Source organism: Erpetoichthys calabaricus, chromosome 1 (assembly GCF_900747795.2).
Source record: "Erpetoichthys calabaricus chromosome 1, fErpCal1.3, whole genome shotgun sequence".
Lineage (NCBI taxonomy): Eukaryota > Metazoa > Chordata > Cladistia > Polypteriformes > Polypteridae > Erpetoichthys > Erpetoichthys calabaricus.
This window is the reverse complement of record NC_041394.2, coordinates 285,724,685-285,747,427: the sequence shown is the minus strand read 5'-3', so window position 1 is coordinate 285,747,427 and position 22,743 is coordinate 285,724,685.

Below are 22,743 nucleotides of genomic sequence, written 5' to 3'. Positions count from 1 at the left end.
GTAGTCAGTAAACAAAATTACATAAAAGGTGTCAGAAGTGAAATAGACATATTAGAAATATTTGTATTAGGAAACCATGACCATTCTTCATGTCCACAATTCTGCCAATGTACACAGCAATGCATGTGACTGTATGTCATGTAGGAATCAAGGCACAGCGTGAGCCCTATAATTTAATTAATAATAATAATTTTTTGCATTTATATAGCGCTTTTCTCACTACTCAAAGCGCTCAGCAATTGCAGGTTAAGGGCCTTGCTCAAGGGCCCAACAGAGCAGAGTCCCTATTGGCATTTATGGGATTCAAACCAGCAACCTTCTGATTGCCAGTGCAGTTCCCTAGCCTCAGAGCCACCACTCAGCCCTAAGTGCAAATATGCAAGTAACAAGTGTCCTGAAATAGGGAATACTGGGAGCTATTTAAAAACCTGCTTGTAATGATAATTGCTACATTAGTGGATCCACATTTTATGATTTTGTAAGTTTCAATGTAATGCAGGGTAAATTTCCAAAAGAGTATTTGAATAAGCAAGATCTTAGGAAATAGCCACATTTCTTGTAAGATGCAGGCAATTCCTTTTTCAATGTATTATCTTCAGTTATCTGAATTGATGTGCATCTGATTTGCATCAAGCACAGTTGTAGGTAATGCAGAACAAGTTAAAACTGGAAACTGATAACTATACACCTATTCAGATGTCAGTCTAGGACAAATTGGATGGATAACAACAAACGTATTATTAAAAACTTTCGGTTCATTCTACTTGTCAGATGGTAAAAGGAGTACGATAGTCTGAGGAGAGGTTCATTTTAATTCATGTTCTAGAAAATAATAGCTGAAAATAACCAAAATGAAAGTAAGCTAAGTCCTTTTGAGATTCTTATAGGTTTTGACTGAGTAAAGCCAATGTCACATTATACGACTTCTAGTCATTAGGCATGTCACACATGCCAACTGGATTTACTGATCTCATCGGCAGACCATGTCAATTTCAATGACTCATAATCAAAAACCGTAGATTTTTGAAAGAGGCAAACCATTTCAACATTGTAGTTTTCATAGCATATCACGTGCATGCACAGTAAAATAGATGTAATACAGCTCAACCACAATAAAATCAATCAAAGAGCCATTATTAGCAAATTATCACATTTTTTAATGCATAAAGAGTCACTTTTGGTGGCATAGTGGTAGCACTGCTGTCTTGCAGTAAGGAGGCTTAGGATTCACGTTCCAGATCCTTACTGTGTGAAGTTTGTATGTTGTCTCCATTTCTGCATGGGTTGTCACCCAGGTGCTTCTGTTTCCTCCCTTAGTTCAAAGACATTCAGGTTAGGTGGGCTGGCGATGCTAAATTGACCCTAATTTATGGTGTGTTCATGTGTGTGAGTGTGTTCCCCTTTAATGGACTGGCACTCGGTCCAGGGGACTGTTCCTGCCTTACACCCTTTGCTTGCTGGGACAGGCTACTGCCCCCCCCACCCCCCAACCCCCCCCCCCCATAACCTTGCTTAAGATTAAATGTGCTTAGAAAATTGTATGGTATGAAGTCATTCTTGCTGACGATATGGTAATAAAAGAACTGAAGACAGCATTTTTGAAACAGAAAACATACTGATACTAATCAATCTGTAAATACATGGTGATAACGTGCAAATACCATGCGGACTCAAGCACCATGAAGTAGGAATGACAGCTCTGCCCTATCACACTGCCTACGCTAAAACATTTGTGCAAAATTTACTAAACTTTAACTTGACTTAAACTAAACATCTGTTCAGTTCTTGTCACTTGATTGCAATCTTTCTCTTGCTAGACCTCTAATCCACAGGTTTCCATTATCAAAGAATTGATTAATAAGTAATGTGAAATAATAAAATAAGCTTCCGTATATTGAAACAAAGTGAGCAATTGTGTGACTTATTTCAGTTATTATTGCCCAATTGTCTACAGAACAGAGGCACCATTTACATCTGGGCTGCAATAATGGTGCTTAGGGATGAATTTCCAAGGTGAATCCACACCTCTGGGGATGCAAGGGTGCTGTCGAGGAAGATGATCTGAGTAGTGAATCACATAGCTGGTCTTTCTTTTAAAACGGCTGAATCTCACAAACATGTGTTGCTTTTTTATTGATGATAGAAAGGAATACACATGTTACTATGCCACCTTGAGTGCAGAAGAACAGAGAAGGAAAAAGTGGACAGACAAGATTCACCTGCATGCAGGGCTCTGTCCTCTGTGGTTTTAGAGAAGAATCATCTTTGTGACCTTCATCAGATATCTCTGTTCAAGCACACGGCATGTATCCATTGTTTGTGGGCATAAACCTTTAATATACGATATACATATTTAAGCTATACAAAACAAAATAAATAAATGTATCTGGAATATACAACTTTAAAATCATCACCATTGGGTTACATTGAGACATGATTGAATAACTGATATGAAGGCATGATTTTTTTTTTGATCAGGAACCCTGGAAGTGTTACATTATAGTGCCATTCTAAAATACACACAGAAGAGAATCCACTTTGCCATTAGCACTTGTCACAATAATAAGACAAAAAGAATCCCAAAAAGGTTTGAGGTAGCCATCTCATATATTTAAGTGGGTTGCAAACAAGGTAAAGCAACTAATTTCACTGAGTTCAAAATGGAACTGGTGCATAGGTGGAAAATTGGAAGTTTTGAAAGAAGGCAGAGGAAATGAGGTCATTGGGGGTGGAACCGGAAGTGACACCGTCAGACCCCGGAACCGGAAGTGATGTTGTCGGGGTTCCTCAGAGTGGTCTGCAAGAGAAAAAGAGAGTTAATGCACTCTGTCCTCCTCTGGTCTGGCATGGAATTTCCCTCATTCAGGCCCTTTAACTGCCTTGCATGCGCATGTGCGTGACACACTATAAAGGCAAGTACTCAACTATTCATATTGGATGATAATGAAAACATCAAGTGGAAGCAGGCAACTACAAAAAGAGGTTAAAAAAGACATGTGGGCAAAAGTGTGTTGGAATGAGTGGAATTCTGAAGTTCCACTTGCCATTTATAAATGTGATCTTAGACTATGAGACCATCAATGTTTTTACACACAATTTAACAATTATGTATATTCCAAATACTGTCAGAATTGCAATTGTATCTTATTTTTGAATGATCAGTACTTCTTTACCAATTTTATTTTAGGCTTGGCCTAGTTCAGTGTGGTGAAACCACAACTCATTATATGTGCCATGGCCTGGTTAAGCAAGTATTAAAAACAAAGAAAGATAAAAGCAAAACATACACATCCCCAAAGCTTGAAGAGACAGTTCCAAGAAGACCACCCAACATTGACCAGACAAGGAGGATGTAATTGCAGTACACAGATCAAGATTCAAAGAAAAATAACTCTTTTATAATGAGATCCTTTCTGTACATAGTATTACCGGCCCCCCAAAAAATTATTTTTAATTTTTGTATTTTTGATATTAAAATAAAAACAAAAAAAACCCACCAAACAACTTAAACTTATGCTATCATATTTTTATTAAAAAATACAAACATAAAATGTTTTCTCATTGTTGTTCTTTTAAAATGCAATAAGCAAAAAAAATGATAAAAAATATTTAATATTTTATTAGTTCATGATGAACCATTTACATCTCGTTATCTTTTCAGAGCAATCTGAAAGCGTCTCTTGCCTCTTTGAATCAATTTTTTTTTAAATTATTTCTGTTAGCTCAACTATGTACTAGACATCAGCTGACCAATAAATGAGCCGATTGTTGAAACATCAAAATTATGTCTGACACAGATTAGGTTTAAATGAAGAAATGGAATCTACAGTGATTTTGTTCATTTTGCCGATACAAATATATACATATTTTATCTGCTTAATCTATTTATATGTTTCAGGATGAAAATGGAATTTTTTGTGTTCATCTTAATACATAATTCGCCTGCCTACTCACTCACTTACTCACGTCCGTCCGAAGCCGATTGCGCAGTCGCCTTCTGTGCACGTCTGAAGCCGAATGCGCAGTCGCTTTCTGCGCAGCTGCCCAAATAACCATACGAGACCCACATCGCGGCAGGCGGCAGATTTATAGCCGCGAAAATTCAAAGAGAAAGGCGACTTCAACCGACATCCAACCCCAACATCGCGGCAGGCGGCGGATTTACGGCTGCAAAAAGAGAAAGGCGACTTCGATTAAAGCTCTATAGGCCTGAAAGGCGATTTCGACTACAGCTCGAGGCCAAATTACGCATTCTGATTCAATTACGCATTCATTCAATACACCTATATCAGGTTTGTGGTGCTTATACTTATTACTATTCCATATTGTACTGGAACAGTCATCATTCAATATTATACTATAGGCCTGGAAAATTCATCAACTAACAGTACAAGCCTGTACAGTAGTGAGTAAAGCGGACTACAATCATTACAAAACAACTTCTTCTTTACTTATCATTTGTTCTTCATACACTGCTGACACAAACTCGTGTCCGTTTCATCTTACGTTGTCGAAACGGGCTCTTTGTCTAGTTCAGAATATTTCACAGTTAAATGTATATTCTATAAAATTTTGATGATTTCACCTTTGAGTTGTTTCTGCAGGGTCAAAGCTATGGGAATTATTGTTTTTAATGTGATTGTTGCTGTTGTTAAAATTATTGCCTTGATTACAAAATAAATAATATAATTAAGCCCATTTTATAGAATTATATTTTCTAAGTTGATGCTCTATTAATACTTAACACTTAAGCTACAAGTAAGAAATTAAATTAGATAGATAGATAGATAGATAGATAGATAGATAGATAGATAGATAGATAGATAGATAGATAGATAGATAGATAGATAGATAGATAGATAGATAGATACTTTATTAATCCCAAGGGGAAATTCACATATTCCAGCAGCAGAATACTGATAAAAAAAATATTAAAGATTGATAAAAAATACAGGTATAACAGACAATAACTTTGTATAATGTTAATGTTTACCCCGCCCCCCCGGGTGAAATTGAAGAGTCGCATAGTGTGGGGGAGGAACAATCTCCTCACTCTGTCAGTGGAGCAGGACAGTGACAGCAGTCTAGTCGCTGAAGCTGCTCCTCTGTCTGGAGATGATACTGTTTAGTGGATGCAGTGGATTCTCCATGATTGACAGGAGCCTGCTCAGCGCCCATTGCCAAAGATGTCAAACTGTCTAGCTCTGTGCCTACAATAGAGTTTGTCCAGGCGTGAGGCGTCCTTCTTCTTTATGCTGCCTCCCCAGCACACCACCGCGTAGAAGAGGGCGCTCATCACAACCGTCTGATAGAACATCTGCAGCATCTTATTGCAGATGTTGAAGGACGCCAGCCTTCTAAGGAAGTATAGTCAGCTCTGTCCTCTCTTGCATAGAGCATCAGTACTGGCAGTCCAGTCAAATTTATCATCCAGCTGCACTCCCAGGTATTTATAGGTCTGCACTCTCTGCACACAGTGACCTCTGATGATCACGGGGTCCATGAGGGGCCTGGTCCTACTAAAATCCACCACTAGCTCCTTGGTTTTACTGGTGTTCAGTTGTAAGTGGTTTGAGTCGCACCATTTAACAAAGTCCTTGATTAGGTCCCTATACTCCTCCTCCTGCCCACTCCTGATAAAGCCCACTATAGCAGTGTTGTCAGCGAACTTTTGCACGTGGTAGGACTCCGAGTTGTATTGGAAGTCCGATGTATATAGGCTGAACAGGACCAGAGAAAGTACAGTACCCTGCGGTGCTCCTGTGCTGCTGACCACAATGTCAGACCTGCAGTTTCCGAGACGCACATACTAAGGTCTGTCTTTAAGATAGTCCACGATCCATGCCACCAGGTATGAATCTACTCCCATCTTTGTCAGCTTGTCCCTAAGGAGCAGAGGTTGGATGGTGTTGAAGGCGCTAGAGAAGTCCAGAAACATAATTCTTACAGCACCACTGCCTCTGTCCAAGTGGGAGAGGGATCGGTGTAGCATATAGATGATGGCATCCTCCGCTACCACCTTCTCCTGGTATGCGAACTGCAGAGGGTCGAGGGCGTGGTGGACCTGTGGCCTTAGGTGGTGAAGCAGCAGCTGCTCATCATCACATGTCACGTCAGGGTGACAGGCCTGAAGTCATTTTGCTCACTAGGATGTGATACCTTTGGGACTGGGGTGATCCAAGATGTTTTCCAAAGCCTCGGGACTCTCCCCTGTTCCAGGCTTAGGTTGAAGATGCGCTGTAGAGGACTCCGCAGCTCCAATGCACAGGCCTTCAGCAGTCATGGCGATACTCCATCTGGACCCACTGCTTTGCTGGCACGAAGTCCCCTCAGTTCTCTGCTTACCTGGGCTGCTGTAATTGTGGGTGGTTGGAAACTCTCTCCTATGCTGGTATCAGCAGAAGGATGGGTGGATATTTTTCATATTTTTTATAATTAAAATTGTATATAACAGTGTAAATATAATAGTACTGCTGTTTCTACTTCCTGAAACTGTTTAAGCAAAATATTAGGGTTATAAGAACTTATGGCTTTCATGTTTCATTATTATGAATGTAAATTAGTAAATAATACTTAAAACTCATGATGGTATAATTCACATTGTCAGAATGTGAAAACAAATTAATAAATAAAAATATATATTACCTAGGAGGTTATGCTGAAGCTCATGAAACACTGGTGAGGCCTCATTTTGGTCTCCAGGCTACAAAAGGACATAGCAGCACTAGAAAAGGTCCAAACAAAAAAGTGACTAGGCTGATTCCAGGGCTACAGAGGATGAGTTATGAAGAAAGATTAAAAGAGCTGAGCCTATACAATTTAAGCAATAGAAGATTAAGAGGTGACTTGATTGAAGTGTTTAAAATTATGAAGGGAATTAGTACAGTGAATCGAGACTGTTATTTTAAAATGAGTTCATCACAAAAATGGGGGCACAGTTGGATGCTCATTAAGGGTAAATTTCACACAAACAGTAGGAAGTCTTTATTTACACAGAGAACCATAGACACTTGAAATAAACTACCAAGTAGTGTGGTTGACAGTAGGACTTTAAAAACTTGATGTTATTTTGGAAGAATTAACTTAATAGAAGTAACCAAATTTGATGGGCTAAGCCTGTTCTCATTTAGATTGATCTAATGCTCTAAAACATTTCCATGAATATTACTAAGGAGTTAGGCCAGCAGGTAACAAGTCATCTACCTTAAAACGAGAAGTGTCTGCGTGTATGTCTGTTCGGTTGCTATGTCTCTGTCATTCCGAACAATGGTGCATTACAAACATTAGTAATTTATTTCACTTTTAGTAATGCATGTGATTTGCAAGCTGTTGGAATGAAAAATGCAATGCTTTTTATTATAACATGTATTTGAAAATACATTAAAATAGCACTGGTAGCATGGCTAGCTTCTCATAGATTTACAGTAGTGAAGTCTAAATAGAACAGTGTGGAATCTTTATTTAACCTTATAAATGAAAATAAGCAATACAGACAACTGTTAATAAACATGAAGAACAAGAAAGCCTTTAACACTTTTAGTTTTCAAAACTACAATGTAAATATGCCATTTGAAAGCTACAGCTAGTCACACGAATGATTCTATAAAAGATAATATTACCTGTTAGTTGTTCAGTTTAAATTGATTAAAACAAAACTTCAACCAGCTACTCCCTCCCTATTCTGAATGTGGAGGTGATGTGTTTTCATCATTTGCATACAGGTCACATGTTTCCTGTTTTGCATGGAGCTGCACAAGATATAGTGGCTGCCGCCAGGCACCCCTAACATGGGAGAGAGACAGAATGTAGACCCAAATCTCCCAATGCTTGAACATCAGATCAACCAGCCACATTTTCTTTTCCACAAATGGTTAAAGTTACCAGATTACATTTAATCTACCTTCAGAGCATTTCACATCTATAAAAGTCAGGTAAGTGTGTTAGACCTGTTTAATTTCATATTTCAGAATCTTGCAAATGTCATGTTTTGGCAGTTCTGTTTGTTTAATTGAAAAATTTCTATTGGTATTAGCAAAAGTCAGTCCAAGTTATCATGATTATTATGATTATTTCTCTTCATTATATTTTGTAGAAGCGGTTTAACAAAATGTGCTTTTTTACTGTTGGAAGTTTTATTTTTAGGATGTTGTAATAATTATAACAATACATTATTTTTTCTGGGTTTCCTTTATTCAGTAATATATGCAAGTTCACATTTTTCTACACTATATTGTATTTGTTTGTTGCTATTAAGGTTTCTTTATAAAACGTAATTAAACATCATTACAACACTGCATGCGGTTATTTCAGGACAAGAGTTGAAAGCACCTGGATTAACCCATCATGGTACTCAAATAAATAATTGGCTCTGATTGCAATAATGGTATTACATTTTTTTATTCAGATAAATTAAAAGCAAGCTGAAGACTAATTAATTGACACCCTTCATTAATGTGCCAGCAGGAAGGTTTTAAAGGTTATGTTACATTAGCCCCTTGTGCTAATGTGACATACCTCTTAGCGGTAAGATGCTTACATAATGAGCCTTCTAGAAATTATATTTTTTTTACACAGTGCTGATTATTTACAGGGCCATGCAAATGACTGTAATGATTAGATTAATTACAAATTAAAGTAACTGCCAAAAGCACACTATTCATTTATTTCTAGCATTTGTCTAGGCTTATAATACACTACTAGTCTTAATAAACAATTGTTTACACTTTTATTGTTATTTTGACACCATCATCTTGTCACTATTTTATTTACTTGTTTTTATATGTGCCACCATTTTGGGCTTCCAATGCCGAATATTGCTATGAATAGGATGTGCATGTTCTGTAGTCATGACATCATGCTATAAAAGATGACCATGTGCACTTAACAGCATACAAAGTTTAGAAAATTAAAGGAAAAGGCTCTGTGATAAACCAGCATTTGAATATACAGTATATACAATTTAGGATGCTGTTCTGGATTTTATTTAGTTTTGTTCATTTGCATTGAAGACATGGAACGAAAGCTTGGAGGAAATTAATGAAAATTAAATGAGAAAAGCAAAAGATAAAGCAAGTAAAACCCAGTACAATAACAATACAGGATTATACCTGTTCATAAATAAAGCTGAGATTATTGTAACACTTACAGTAACTTGACAGAAGTGCTCAGAATACAAAGGGAGAAATTTAAGATAAACGTTAAAGCCAAAACAAAATACAAAGTCATGGTCAAAAATCAAAACAAATATTAACATTAAAATCTTTGTGGAAGAGCATTATACATTCTTCTAATGCTTAGATACTAAAACTTGTGTGCTGCCATCTTAAATAGGTGGGACAAGAAGACAAAATATGATCTGCACTTTTGTTAAGTTTTTATCAGATTTCCTTGATGGATTTTTACACTCTATGCATTTTAGGACTCAAAGATCACAATTTTCTCATTAGTTTTTGTTTTTAGTGCTGTTTTGGGGTGTTTGGTGTCTCACATTATCATGATGTTGCCTACAATTCCACTGATTCATTCACTGCTTGTGATGTCATCATTGCAATGGTTTAGACTTGCTCCCAACATTTCCAAAGTATCAAGCATTTTACAGATAGTACTTACACTCAAATGTTTCAAAACCTTTTATTCCTGTTGGTTGATTTTATTAACTCTTGCTGTCGGTTCTGAATACTTATTTTTGACTACATTTCTCCTTTGTTTGAAAGATATGGTTTACTTTCAGCTCCAACCTTAACTCGCTTTTTGACTACATTTGCCACCTGGTTCTCTACATTAAAAAAATTACTGTCTCATCCTGAGTCAATATAATGTCACATGACAACACTGTCATGTGACTGGCAGTGGGCATAGCAACAGTAAACAGTATGAATGTGGTCTTGCCCTTGCAGAAATTGACACAAAATAACAACAACCATAGAAAACAAGAAAAAATTATGTTAGTGGAATAATGATCAATATAATAAACAATAAAAACAAGGTGACAAATTCCAAAAAACGAAACAGACATGTTCTTTGCCACAGGAATTCACCTTTTAATATGATCCTTCTTTTTTAAAATTAGCATAAGAATCCAGTTAAAGGATTTAGAAAAATGAGTAGAAATTACAAATGCAAATCTGTATATTAGGCACCATGGGGACCAGATGCCGAGTCCTAAGAGAAAAAGAAAATATTCAAAATATTTGAAAATTAGAGTTAGGGTAAACAATCCATAATAACAAAACACTTAAAAGTGTCATATTTACACATTTACATAAGTACATCTTTAGACACTGTGCATAAACTAGTTTCACAGTAGCAGAATACATTTTTAAAAAATATGCATATATGGCAGCCAATGAAATTGTTTTGTAGCAAATATAAACAGTCTGAAATGGATGACCTCTGCGGTGCTCTGGGGTCACTTTCAAAATGCTGCATTAGTGTGATATCTGGTTAAAGTAAATTGGGATTAACAAAAATCTGGCTAATTCCATTCCAGAAAATCTGGATTAAATCAATCCTGTGTTTCTGGAACAGATTAAGTGAAAATTATGTGATTCATGAGGTCAAAAATGTGGATAACTCGGTAATCCTACCTTTTGGAACGGGTTCAGGACTTGTCATTTCCAAAAACAAAGATTTGATGAAATCCAGCTCAGTTATTTAGGCAACCAGCTCTGAAACTAACTTGCAAAAGATAAGGTTTAATGTGCAGGATTAACTCTTTGCAGCTTCAGTAATTAAGGAACACAGCATTCAATCATAAAATCAAAGTCCCTAAATGTCATGTCATAAATGCTGGCAACAGCTGTCCAATTTTAAAAAGCAGAAAACAAATGATGAAATGGTGAAAATGTCATGCCACTTCCTAAATGAACAATTGACATAGAAACACAATTCCTTCACCAAATTCTGACCAGAAAAATGTAATAAGGCCTCTATTCTGGCCTATAATAACTCTATATTTAATAAACACTTAATGTCATGGGTTTTACTTAACCTTTTTTGGTGATATTAAAATTGCAATAACAGAATATATTTCTTACTTGAGGGCATGCAACATTTGAAGTAAAGTTATATCGCCTGGGGTACATTTTCTATAATACAAGAATTTAGCACACAACGTTTACATGGATTTCACTGATTAAATGTTTTATGCATTCACTCAGCCGGTAATATTTCTTCATGCCATTTATTTCCCTTTCCTGTGCTGCTGCTGTGCAGCTCCTGTTTTGGAGTATATGCCGATTATCTTCATGTACTGCCACCAGCACCTCTTGCTCTTCTGGCATGAAGGTTGTTCTTTCTGTTTCTCTCACTTGTAGTCCATGGTTAATCAGTTTTCGATACATAAGGGCTTGTAAATTGTGCCATCAACGTGCTTTAATCCAGATCAGCCTATCAGGAATTGTGTAAGCCAATTGAAATCTGGTGTTCTGGAATCAACTAATCCGCTTTGGCAAAATTATGCGAAAGTAAACCAGACTACATTCTGGGATCCAAGATTATCTGAACTGTTTCTGGAATAGACCCCTGAACTGGTCCACTAAGAAAGTGTAGCATAACAAAATTTTAAACTAACAAGTCCATGTTCGAACAAGACTATTTGTGTAATACTACTATAGATTGTCTATAAATTTAAGTTAAGGTAATTTGTTTGAAAAAGCAAATAAAGTATATTTGTTTTACTTAATCAATAGCTAAAAAAAATCTGGTAAAATAATAAATGTGGAAAAAATAAGGTTATTTAGCAGTTGTTGCTGTTCAATATGCTAACTATGCTTAAAAATCCAGAAATGGTCATTTTTACCAGGTTTGATGTTGTCTTATGGGTGCATTATTTAGGACAGTTATCTTTAGGTAATAATGACATCCACCCAATGTAAGACTAATAATTCTAAGAGACTGCTACAAGATGACTGTGTTGAGTTGGTTTATTTGCTTGACCTTTATTTAACCTAGCTAACACCTCTGAGAGCAAGATCTCGTTTTCAATATCAACTTGCCTACTCTTATTAATTTGAAAAATCCTAGTATGCAAAATACACAATTAGTCTGAGAGCGTTTTCTCATCTTCACATGTAAAATGTAAAATTCCTTATTTGTTTTAATAAAATGTCATTAAACTTATCACATATGTTAACCAGGCAAAGTACTTTGTTAATGTGGATTTATCAATCTGTAAATGTCTATGAGGTAGTGTTTAGTATGTGAATTGCTGAAAGCAAAAAGAGCAATGAATATTTATTATACATCTTTTAACACAACATAGCCAAATATCAATAAATACTGGATATTACATAGTAGTTATTGTAACGGTACACCACTACTATACTTTTATTGTGGTCAGGTCCATCTCTACATACAAGAACTTACTTATTTTTCCTGAAAAAAATGTATTATGTATTCTGGTGGTGTTGTTAATAATTGCAAAACCTAAGAATCAATTTTGTTTTTCCTTGTTATGTTTTGTAAACACACCTTTAATTTAACTCATCTAATTTTAAATTAAAACATACAGATGTACTTGAACACATAATCAATAATATAACCTTAGGTCACTGATTTTTTTAAAGAATACATTTATTTATACAGCTTATTTCATGTACTGAATGCAGCTCAATGCAGTGTTGTATGAAGTTCTCAACAGCTGTACTTTAATAAAATTAGACATATCTTTCTAAAAAATGACGCAAGTAAAAGTAAAATTTGCCCTGTCTGCTAAATTAGAAGTTTAATTGTATTTAAATATGAAAAGTACAAGTAAATGTAGGATCTCTTTCTATTAAATATATATATATATATATATATATATATATATATATATATATATATATATATATATATATATATATATATCCAACACGACTCTTGTCCACTTCCGCCCGACTCCAGTCCCTGTCTGAAGGGAGGTGACCCCTTTTATGCACATCCGGATGGGCTCCAGGTGCTCCCCGACACTCCTCCGTCGACACTCCCCTGTGTGGCAGAAGTGCTGGCTGCGCACCAGGAAGGACTCCGGGTGTCCCCATTCTTCTTCCCCCCAGGTCCAGGGCTCACTAGGCACTGGGGCGCCCCCTGGCGATGACCACGGGCCCCTACAGGGTTGGGGTTCCAAGCCCTGCACCCGTGGTCCCCAACACAACCAGGGCAGTCGCCCCCTCGTGGTCTGGAGGAGGCGCAAGCCCTCCTCTGGTTCTTTTGGGGATCCCGGCTGGGTACCACCCCCAGCGGCCTGCTACAATATATACTGTATACTGTATATATATATATATATATATATATATATACATACATACATACATATGACCTGGCCCTGTCCCTGCTCATTTGCTCTCTTGGCTGCAAGAAAGTGACTCACGCGTTGCTTATATATTTATAAGCAAATATACATTATAAGCAACACGTGAGTCACTTTCTTGCACCCGAGAGAGCAAATGAGCAGGGACGGGGCCAGGTCAGTGGTCGGTTTAGAATGTTCTCCACATCAACCACTGGGCGACGGATGTGTTAGGTGGGGAGGCTGTGAACTTGCTGTTGCCTTGGTGGCACCATGAACCTGCGGTTGCCTCGGTGACGGACAAGCAACCCTCGATAGATGTGTCAACCGCATTTTGGCATGCAGCACCATTGGGGAAGGTCTCAAAAGAGATAAAAAATTGCACTTTATAAAAATTTCTAACAAACTTAAAATAATTCAGGCTGCCTTTCTTTTGTATGTGCATCATATTACAATCAGTAAAGTATTAGTCAAGTAACTGCAACTTGAAGAGGCAACGTTCAGTGCCAGCAGACATAATTGTAGCAGACTTAATAATTGTATACTAATTCTGTGGGGAGGGTGCTAATAGGAGAAGCATACAAGCTTCCTGTGCTTTAACAAGGAGCTAATCCATTCCTGAACACCCTTTCATAAAATGAATTTTATTGTGGTTCTAGAGATTACTTTCAGACTAGTAGTCCAAACTAAAGTCCATGATTGGGGACATGGTGCAGAGCTGGTGTAATTTCCTCCAACTTGGTGGGTACAGGCCATTGAAGACTAACAAGGTTTAGCCTTAGGTCACAATATTTTACTATATAATCTAGCATCCTGAAGTTTTCTGGAAATAATTAATTATTATATTCACTGTAGATCTCTTATTCAACGCAAATAAGTAAAAACAAGCAAAAACTGCTATTTTCTGTTTCAGAATCTCTCGATAGATTCACCATGAAGCAGAAATTGAAATTGAGGCAAGCAAGAGTTGAAACCAGGAAAATTAGCTAGATGTGGGTTTCTAGAAAAATGAGGATTTTTAAATAAAGACTTTTACCAGAATGTACGTTAGAGTTACGGAACAGCTCTATATAAATGGGGCTGCAGGTCAGAACAGCAAAACAAGTGCTGTCCTCTTGGGGAAACATGTAGGAAACAATATACTGTAGAGTGCATATATTTACAATGACTTTAGACCACTTTCCAGAGATCTGTTTTCTACACTTTGCCATAAAAGAATATTTTTCTGTTAATCAATGTCAAAAAAGGCAAATTAAATTCAATGTAATTCAATGTTGTATAACAAAAAATACAAAAACTTCAAGGGAGTGGATTCTTTTTATAGACATTGTAATACAGATGTTAATAAAATAAAAAGAAGGCCCTCGTAAGATCACAGCAGAGATTTTTTTATACTAGTCAGTTTTAGCCAAGATTCTCTATAAAATGGTAGTCTCTAAAGCATGTTTCACCTGCTGCAATACGCCCTTCAAAGTTAGCTCCATATTGCAGTAAATAACAGTGGGCTGTGTATTCCATCAATGAGAACTTAATACCCAGGCTACAAGTTGGTAAGCTGAGTAAACTGAAAAACAGGAGGCAAGAATAGCAGTGGAGTTACCATTTAATAGTAAATGATGACAAACTGTGCAAAATAAATAGCTTTGTAATAAAAACTCAAATGGGAATACTGGCAATATTGAAGCAGTCTAGGCTGAAGGATATAACTCCCTGAGGATTTTACACTGTGCTCTAACTCTTTTGGCATCCTTTCATGAAAACAAAAAAAATATATGTATTGTGATGGAAACCGGGGCGTCAATGGCCCAAACCCCAAAACGAATACACAAGCACATTCCTGGGTTCAAATAAAAGTTGGTTTATTAACCAAATCACCTTAAATATGTCACAACAAAAGCACAATAATTCTCTCACCACCGCACTGCCCTCCTCCAGTCAAGTGTTGCCTCTCTACCTCCCAGCTCTGACATGCCTGGATAAGGGATGGAGGTCCCTTTTATTACAGACCCAGGAGTACTTCTGGTGCCAGGGTGATTGCCTGAAGGAAGCACTTCCGGGTCACACTTCCGGGTCCTCACTGGTGGCGCAGTGGTAGTGCTGCTGCTTTGCAGTAAGGAGACTGTGAAAGATTGTGGGTTCGCTTCCCGGTTCCTCCCTGTGTGGATAGCGCTTTGAGTACTGAGAAAAGCGCTATATAAATGTAATGAATTATTATTATTATTAAGTCCAATATAACAGGGAGCTTGTCTCCCTGCAGCACCCTCTCACGGTACCCAGTAACCCCAACAGGGCTGCCCTGCTGTACTACATTTCCCAGCATGCCCCACTGGCTTCCCACTGGGCACGGATATCCGGTACTGCTGCCACCTAGTGTGATGGGGGAATAAAAACTCCCGATCCTTCCTTCTGGGTCTGCTTCTTGTTTCCTCCCCAGCCGGGATGCCCATCCAGCCCATGTGGCATCTATAGTATATAAAACACTTGTGATGCATGAACTCATGTATGACATACTGTTAATCTACATCAGAAACAGAGTTAGCTCCTCTGTGAAGCAAAGGGGAAAAAAAATCACAGATGGCATAAAAAAGAGATAACATTAGGAACATTAAGCCAATAATGGTCTCCTCTCTTTGTCAAAATGTATAATATTTATATTTAAGGTGTTTAAGAATTATTAAACAATATTAGACAATCCAACAATAAGCAAGTGTGAATAAACTATATCTTTAATAATTTCAGCACCTGAATATCAAATTATAACCATATTTGATAATAACACAGTTTTTTAAAAAATTAAATGATTTAAATTTTTTACATGTAGAAAAGAATACAAAAAGGAAGGCTGTTATTTATTATTTTTCACATTCAGGTGCTCTAGATTGAGTAAGAGCACCAGAAAAAAACTAGTTTAGTGTTTTTTACATTGTTATGTCATTTATTTAGTGCAGCCTGGAGCGGATTGGTTCATAAGTGCCATATCTCTTCAAAATATATTCTTACAATTACTATTTTAAAAGTCTTTCCTGAGTGGTGGATGCAGTGTCCCTGTATTCTTAAGCTCTGAGTAGTTGCCAAGAGCCTCATTTATAAAACTTTGCATGGATTGGAGCGCAAAAATATCTGCACACCAAAAAAAACAGGAAAATGAGTTCATAAAAAAAAAATCAGATTTATAAAACCACATTTCTATGCAATTTAATATTTATAAATCACAATCACCATGCCTATGGGAGTGCGCATCGAACGCCACTCTGAACCATCCATATATGAAGCATGCTAATCAATCACATACATTCCCAATCAGGATAGTGCACAACTTCATTGGCTTTTAGAGTAGCCTCCCACCTGCCATGCTGGGACCCCAGCACCTGCATTAACCACCTTAGCGTTACATTTTTACTCAAAAAAAACATCTAAAAAGCATTGCACTTTTTGGCTTGAAAAATTACTTTTTTATTAAATCTCATCTTTCTACTGTAAAATGTGCAAAACACTAAAAGTACAAAGTCAGAAGTGTAGAAAGTATAATAATACAAATAATAATAATAATAATAATAATATGAACAGCACACTGCACATGTGCAAGTGATGTGAGCATCACTTTCCGATTCCCAGAATCACTTTGGGTTTCACTGACTGTTTCAGTTTCACTGCCTGAAACCAGATTGACTTCATCATCACTGCTGATGACAGGCGTTTCATACGAGATGCCATTATGAGGCTAGGAGAAGACACGTCTACACCGTTGCTTAGGTAACACTTGGGTCTGACACTTACGCAAGATACAGCTATACCGTTGCTCGAGTGACACTCGAGACTAATGCTGTCTAATGCGTAAATCTGGTGTTTTATACAAGACGTGTCTATACCGTTGCCCGAGTGACACTCTGGAGTAACGCTTTTAGCATTGTTTTTACATCCCAAGTGATGCTCAGGTCTAACACTAAGTGGGTTAAAGAGTATAATGGCTGTTCTCTGCAACTGAGAGATCAAAATCATACACAGCATTATGGTGCCTCTCCACTGTGTTCTGGGGATCAGACAAAGGCATATGGTGCCAGCATCTGAGCGGGTAACCGCTATCACCTGGTCCATGTAATGTCATGATTGATGTTACAATGAATAGTACAGGAAGTTGAAAAACTGTTGGTTCAGCCAGTTCCCTTACCAACAAGCCATTCATCATGTACAGTACTATCACGTCGCAAAAACTACTCTGCCTCAAAATAAATTAATTATGGGTTAACCCAGGCAATGGAGTTCTGGTGTTCACCAGCCACATCATGGCATCACAGATGACTTGTACATTAATGGAATGTAACTACTTATGGTTAACAAAAACTGCTTAATTCTCACTAGGTGCCCATATTGCAAAATGAGTGCTGTAAAGTGCTCTGGTTATGCTAGTAGAATCAGACACTACTGCAAATTGCCTTTTTATGTTGGCAAAAATGTGTTTTATGTATGTGTACCCACACCATAGGAAACTAGATGCAGTGTCTCACAGGTTGGTTATTGGCATGATGGAGTGAAGTTTGGCCAAGATATTCCTGACCTGTCAGTTAGTATCCTGAGAAGTGTAATGACAACAGGTAGTCGATATAAACAGACAATAAACCAAAAAAGTTCTTCATTGGAAAAATATAGCATTGATCCTTTTAACAGGGAACTAAAATGACTGGAGGGAAAAATACCAAACTCAAAACGTAAGCCTGTTTTTGAGCCAAATCGTGCAAGAAAAAGAGGCACTCTAGAGGATCCCTCAAATACCGTAATTCTACAATTAATTATTAATTATTTTCATCAATTGCTATCGTAATGACTCATTTTATGACCAGAAACATCAGCATCAAAGCAGTAAATAATTACTGAAATTTTATAAAATAGTTCCTAGGGTGCAAAGTCTACTGACACTCACGTCTGAATTTTTTAAATATTGATTTGAATTGTACTTCGAAGACCTCCTCAATCCCACTAACATGCCTTCCAATGTGGAAGCAGAGCCTGGGGACTCAGAGGTGGGCTCCCCCATCTCTGGGACTGAGGTCACCGAGGTGGTCAAAAAACTCCTTGGTGGCAGGGCCCCGGGGGTGGATGAAATACGCCCGGAGTTCCTCAAGGCTCTGGATGTTGTAGGACTGTCTTGGTTGACACGCCTCTGCAACATCGCATGGACATCAGGGACAGTGCCTCTGGATTGGCAGACCGGGGTGGTGGTCCCCCTCTTTAAGAAAGGGGACCGGAGGGTGCGTTCCAACTACAGAGGGATCACACTCCTCAGCCTCCCTGGAAAAGTCTATTCAGGGGTCCTGGAGAGGAGGATCCGTCGGATAGTCGAGCCTCAGATTCAGGGGGAACAGTGTGGTTTTCGTCCTGGTCGCGGAACAGTAGACCAGCTCTACACCCGTAGTAGGGTCCTGGAGGGTGCATGGGAGTTTGCCCAACCAGTCTACATGTGTTTTGTGGACTTGGAAAAGGCATTCGACCGTGTCCCTCAGGGAATCCTGTGGGGAGCACTCCAAGAGTATGGGGTACCGGACCCCCTGATAAGGGCTGTTCGGTCCCTGTACAATCAGTGCCAGAGCTTGGTCCGCATTGCCGGCAGTAAGTCGAACCCGTTTCCAGTGAGAGCTGGACTCCGCCAGGGCTGCCCTTTGTCACCGATTCTGTTCATAACTTTTATGGACAGAATTTCTAGGCGCAGCCAAGGCATTGAGGGGGTCTGGTTTGGTGGACTCAGGATTGGGTCACTGCTTTTTGCAAATGATGTTGTCCTGTTTGCTTCATCAGGCCGTGATCTTCAGCTCTCTCTGGATCGGTTCGCAGCCGAGTGTGAAGTGGCTGGGATGGGAATCAGCACCTCCAAATCCGAGACCATGGTCCTCAGCCGGAAAAGGGTGGAGTGCCCTCTCAGGGTTGGTAGCGAGATCCTGCCTCAAGTGGAGGAGTTCAAGTATCTTGGGGTGTTGTTCACGAGTGAGGGAAGAATGGAGCGTGAGATCGACAGGCGGATCAGTGCGGCATCCGCAGTAATGCGGGCTCTGCATCGGTCTGTTGTGGTGAAAAAGGAGCTGAGCCGCAAGGCGAAGCTCTCAGTTTACCAGTCGATCTATGTTCCTACCCTCACCTATGGTCATGAGCTATGGGTAGTGACCGAAAGAACGAGATCGCGAATACAAGCGGCTGAAATGTGTTTCCTCCTCAGGGTGTCTGGCCTCTCCCTTAAAGATAGGGTGAGAAGCTCAGTCATCCGGGAGGGGCTCAGAGTAGAGCCGCTGCTCCTCCACATCGAGAGGAGTCAGATGATGTGGCTCGGGCATCTGATCAGGATGCCTCCTGGATACCTCCTTGGTGAGGTGTTCCGGGCACGTCTAACCGGGAGGAGGCCCCGGGGAAGACCCAGAACACGCTGGAGGGACTATGTCTCTCGGCTGGCCTGGGAACGCCTTGGGATTCTCCTGGAAGAGCTAGAAGAAGTGGTCGGGGAGAGGGAAGTCTGGGCATCTCTGCTCAAGCTGCTGCCCCTGTGACCCGACCTCGGATAAGCGGAAGAGGATGGATGGATGGATGGATTTGAATTGTTATTAAAGATAAACTACTGCCTAAAATTTGAATGCCCAAAACTCACCCTTCCATAATATACAAGTTAAAATTAGTTTTTGGTGGAAGCAGTTATGGCTTACTTAAAGATACCCTATGTCATCAGTTGGGATCAGGGTTTGATTCCCTGGATCACTCCATGTCTATGCAGAGTTTGAGCTTTTGTTTTATTTTAACAAACTTTCTTCTAAAGCTCTGTTTTCCACTGCAGTTGTAAAGATGTATATGTTAAGTTAATTTAGTGAATCCAAGTGTGTAGTTTGCTAACTTGTACCCAGTGTTGCCAAGATAAGTTCTAGCTCTCCAGAGAAACCTAGTTGATTTTTTAGATGTACGTAGGTTGAGAAAATAGGTGGATAAAAATATCCATACGTTACCTTTCTAACATTTTAACTTTCTTCAGCTCAAAAAAAAAAAAAAATCAGCATGCATGAAAGGTTTTATAATTTCGCATTATTCTAATTTACATATCAGATATATATATTGCAGTACACAAAATTGGGCCTTTCCAGTTGGATATGCATTTAATTTAGCTCTAAATGAAGTTTAAAATCAGAGATAATCAGCACAAATCACTGCATATAATTGGGTTTACAGCAGAAAGGTGGGTGAAGAACTAAATAGGAATGAAAATTGCAAATCAAGCTTTGTTTAAATAACACAAATATGGTATGATATGATATCATGAAGTGATAAGGTTATTTGATCTGTAACCAACAGAACTTAGTCCACTATACTTTAATTAACAATTTTCAATGCAGAATAAAGACTGTTTCTGCTGTTCTCATAACAGAGTGATAGAATTTTATTGCTCTAATAGCTCCTTACAGTTGCCTTTGCACAATTGATCTGAAGACTAGCCATTGCATTTTCTGTACTTTCAGTATCATGCTGAGCCAGCTGTCAGATAATAGGTATCATTTATTACAGGAAGAACACGGCTGTAGCCATGAGCTTCAGCCCTTACTTCCCATATCTTTCAGTATTACTCACCAGCTGAGCGCATTACTAAGGGAACATTAACTTGGTCCGTTCAGTTCTCAGCAGGGGTGAAACTGGCTTTGCAGGCCAACCTGTGGAACAAATATTCTATTGAGACAATAAGCCTGGAGGCTAATCTATTTAAATATATTTTTAAACTAACAGAAAGGCAACACACAAGCTGCCAATGTGAGCCACAGAAAGAAATGGTGTTTAGTTTAGCATGGGGTAAATTTGTGCCTTAATGCTGCTCTGTACATTTGATATCTTGAATCAATAAATAATATAAGAAAAATCAAAGTAACCAATGGTGGTAAAAGCAGGTAATGACTGTGGGGATATTAAAATATTGTTGCAGTGAGAGATGGATATTTTATTATACAGTTATGATGATAAAACTGTCACATGCTACTTTGAGCTTTATTTGCAATTTTATATAGAGGAGTGAGCGTTTCATCGTTTTAGCAGTCAAGAAAATATCTAATCCTTTGTGAAATTATTGTAGGCTGTGGTCAAATTTATTATTTTTTTTAACTATTTTGATTTCAGTCTTTCATTTTTGGTATTAATCATTCATTTGTTTAACAGCATATGCATACTGTCATTTAAGGTCTAAAACTGATGAATGTGAGTTGCTATCTCAGTCAGATATAACATACACTGTGGAAAAGACAGCATCTTGACAGTAACTTTAATTTTTTACAAATTAGTCCCTTACATAAACTGAAAATTTGCAGAGCTCAGATATTTAGCCAAATCCTATGTGGTGTTACTGCACAAATTAAATATCATAAATAATTTAGTGCAGCACATTTAAATGGCTAAGCCTTACAGATAGATTTCTGACACCAAATAAGACCCGACAATGATGAGAGGGAAAATTGAAATCAAATGGACATAACAAAAGAATCTCCCAACGAACATCTAATGTGTGAAACAAAAACAAAGTCATTACTCTCTCAGAAAATAATGTATCTACCAGGTTTTCAAAACACTATCAAACAAAATACAAGTATTTTGTTTTTATGTCAAAAAAATTACTATCTTAAAAGGGGATGGCACAATGGCATCATTAGTTGTAACCTTCTGCCATTACAAAGTAGCAAACTGAGCACTGTTGCCAAGAACAAACAGCTCTAGATGCCAGTGCCCATTAGAAAACAAATTAATATTTAAATATTTTAAATATTGGACAGGCAAAAAATTTGAACAAAATTAAACTCTTTATATTCAGAAACACCAAAATGCATAACAGTTTACTGCTTGTTAATCCTTAATCCTGGAGACTTTATTTGAATGTAATAAATTAATGAAGTTAGTAATAGGGTACAGTTTATCAAGGATTAGTATTAATGACTTTGTGTTTTGTCTTCATAAAATAATGGTTGCCTATAAACTATGCTAAATTTATATCAAACTTTATTTGGAAAATATTTATAAGAATGGTCATATATTCTTTAACATCAAAACTTGCTGGTTAAAAAAACATATTTTTGAAAATTGTTGATTGTTTATCAAGAGAAAGAAGGCAGTAATGTTTCCTAAAGGGGAACTCAAACATTTTTATGAAGTGCAGAATCTAAACAAAAAGTAACAACTCATTTTTTGCTCAAATGAGTCTTCCCAAACTCTTGCCCTACTGTCCCTTTTCCTGTTGTCAGAATTCTGAATTGTGAATATCCCATGCATTAGACTTTTCTCTTTATCACACCCATGTTTGCACATGGTACACACATAATCAAGCATCTCTTTGGTTGTCACACCTTGGTTTTTATGTGCTTAACCCCCTCAACTTTGTTTGTACTGTAGATGTCAGAATCGCAAGAATTGTGAGCACCATTTTGAACCATTATCTAACTTCTGACACATGTCTATTGTTCATTTTGATCTCT